Consider the following 3513-nt stretch of genomic DNA (forward strand, 5'->3'; position numbering starts at 1 on the left):
TGAGAGTCAAAGAAAACCTCTGCGAATTGAGTCTAATACTGCGAAAAACTCATTTTCTGTCAGTAGACACATTGCACTGTTTTTGTTCAGTATGTCCTACCAGGCAAGGTGGTAAATGTGCACATAAATGCAACACCTAAGCCTTTTAGCTTTAACTGTAATTTATTTTTATTTTTCTGCAGTCATTGAGATGTTAGCAGGCCAGTTTGCTGCCACTGTAGACGCTCCTCTAGTCACACTTCTCTTTGAAGCCTACTCAGCCTGTAAGATGTTTCTTCTTGAAGCCATCCCCAGTCTCCAGGAGGTGAGTTGGAAAAGTGGGGAAAGGACAGAGCACAGAGGATGATGGATTAGAGCTGTACCGTTTAGTGAGACGACTGATTCATACACAAGACTGCCCCTCCATCTGCCTTTGCATATGCACTTCATTCGATGAAATACAAACAAAATGTAATTCCTTCTCTTGATCCAGACTTGTGATATCTATTCTTGTAGATGACTAAAATTTGTAAAACCCTGTATTGTACCATACCAAGTATCCAATGCATATCAGGTCAAATATGTAAAACAAAATCAAAGCTAAACGATGCTATAATACTTAAGTATTAAGGAACAGTAAGTGTAATAATTATTTTTGAAAAAGAAAGTGACCGAGTGAGAGTCTAGGTTAATTTAATAGAATCGGAGTTGCAGGAGTCTCTTTTTTATATCCACCACAATCTTAACATGAAGAGGAGGCAAGGAGAATAATGGGTATTGGAATAAAATGATGGTACAGATTTAAAGTGGTAGTGAGGGGCTTCTGGGAAGAGATGACTTTAGTAGGGGAGTAGAAATTGTTGAAAACAGCTGAGAGACGTGGTGGGGGGGCAGGGGAAACATATAAAATACAAAAGTGGAGAGAGTGGGTGTAGAACTCGCATCCAAATAAGACGAGAGGTTTGTTAAGGATGCAGAATAGGAAGGGTAAGGCTGCAAACCCAAGGGTCTATGCAATCAGGATAAATGTAACAACTTGGGATTATTATTTATTTGAAGTATTTGTGAAAACAAATTCATGGATAAGATTTCTATTTTCCAGAATCAGTCTTGTCTATTTTTTTTTTATACTACCAGTAAAACAAAGCCTCTGCCTCTGCATGGCAAAAACACTTCCTGGAGAACGAGTGTGAAGTGCAGCTGCCTCTCCAAAGAACCACCTACTTCCAGATGTCGCTTATGTTTTCCTAGTAGTTAATGTCAAGGGTGTGGAACTGAAAACCAGGTCTAATTTCTCTTAACAGGTCTGGGGGCAGGTTATCACCACTCTGGGACATTTGGCCTCCGTCCTGCCAGAGGAGCAACTAGATAAAGAGCTTCCATGGTTGGTTAAAGAGGTTGAAAGCCTTCAACCCCAGCTGCCTGCTGATATGGCGTTTCGTTTGCTCAAGGTAAGTGTGACCTCCATTTGCTGTCCATGCCTGCCACTGCAACCAATCCCAAGTGATCCGCTCGTAATGAACACCCTATCCCATAGTGAGAGATTAGCTTCAATGAAATAATAAATTACTGAGAAATGAAGACCAAATACTGAACTAATGAAATCCATTGGTGAGTCAGTTACACCACAGGTGGAGTTGTGCAATGGTTCAGGCCGCCATCATGTGCACTTTGGGCCAACATATTGGTATTCCACACCTGACACTACCAATGTTCGGAGTATCAGTAATTTTGAGTAACAGGAAAAATGTATGAATCCAAGTTTGCCCCTAAGGTAACTGTGAGAAATAGAAAAACCACATCAATTCAGACTGTAATTCCCCACTATTTGACACATTCACGCCTGATAATTTCTTCGGCTTCGTACTGGCGCACTGTGTGCATAGATGAAGGGATTACGGTGAATATAGTTTTCCAAGCATTCATTCTAAATACCAAACCAGCTAAATTCTGATTTGTACTTAATTTGTGAAGACAGCTTGAGAAGCAAAACTTGAATTCTTATTTGTTACATATGAAATCGGGATAAATAAAGGAAAAATGTGAACCAAACAATTGTGCTAGAATTTAAATAAACATCAACCTTGCTGCAATTTTTCCACTTGTTGTGATACTGGGTAAGTCAAATTTGGTTATTTAAGTGAAATCAAGCATACTGACGCCCCATATGTGTGCGGTAATCACACAGAACAGCAAATCTTCAGTCACTAGAGCCCAGAGATAGGTCCTGAGCAGTTATGAGGCATACTGAAGCCTCAGTGACCGCTTAGAACATACAGAGGGACATTGTAGTCTGAGGGGCTGCTTACACCCTTTGAAATACAAGTTGGATACGACAAGTACATTTTTAAATGACCTTCACTGAAGAGCACAATGACTTTGCATTACACTCCTGGTGACCGAACATACAGGTAAAAGAAAGTAATTTTAAGAGGGGCCCTGGAATTGTATCATGTTGGTAATCAATAATTTGTTGGCAGTATTGAATACTACTTTTGGTTGCTATGTGAAATTTTAAAATAACATTAGCAAAGGAAATAGTCCACAGTTACTCGGGTTCATACTGTATTTAATGAAAAAGCAAGAGAGACATAGAGCTTGGTGGAAACATTATTGGGATCATTACTTCTCAAAACTTCCAATTTTCATTTCCACAGAAATATTGTTTGGAGAGGCTTTAGAATAAAAGATTAGTGCTGAGCCTCTAAGCGGGTCAGTTTCTGTGGGTCTGATCACTTACAGTTCAACAAAGGACAGGATGTTCAAATTACCTTACCAGGCCTTCTTTTGACAGTCTCCACTTGGAATAAACATTTGAAAGCCAGCTACAAACCAAAAACAAATCACAAAGGTTTGGTGTAAGGCATACTGACCCTGCACTTAATTTTAGGCCATTTTTCTGATGATTCTTCCGAGCCTTAACTGTAGGTGAGCATTCTCCTCATTAGTATCGGTGAAGGTAAACGTGTTCCTGTTTTTAGGCACACATTTTATGTCCTGCAGTTCCTGCCTCCAAGTTGCCTTAGATTCTCATAAGCAAATGCTACCACATTTAGGCACCTCTGTACTCCCTTGGTTCAGTCTGCAGGGCTGCAAGGGGACATTGAGGAACCTTGGTCCACAAATATTAAAAGTGAAACAGGTGCAGTGCCATCGGGATCCAGGGCTTAGAGGAGCACCCCAATTCATACTGTATTGTACTATCTAACAGGAAACAAGGGGCTGATTTCCTTTCAATAGGTCCCATCTACCCGTGCTGCATCTCAGTGTGCCCTCTAGCTGGAGGTTTATCTGGTTGACTTTGTATGAGATTATATTGTGGGGGGTGGAGCACTTTGAGAAGCAGGCAGATACCTAAAGGTCCTCTGGGATAAAGAGGGGGAACCAGGGGAATGAAGAGGAGGTGACACAGATGAGGAGGAATTAATGGAGGAGGAGGACCAGGCCCACCAGCAGGATTAAGAACACAAGGAACTGGATGTCCTGGAGAATGACGAGAAAGCAATAGCAGGAGGACCATGAAAAAGACTTAGA

The sequence above is a fragment of the Lissotriton helveticus genome, chromosome 2_1 (assembly GCF_964261635.1).
Source record: "Lissotriton helveticus chromosome 2_1, aLisHel1.1, whole genome shotgun sequence".
In the NCBI taxonomy this organism is placed as follows: domain Eukaryota; kingdom Metazoa; phylum Chordata; class Amphibia; order Caudata; family Salamandridae; genus Lissotriton; species Lissotriton helveticus.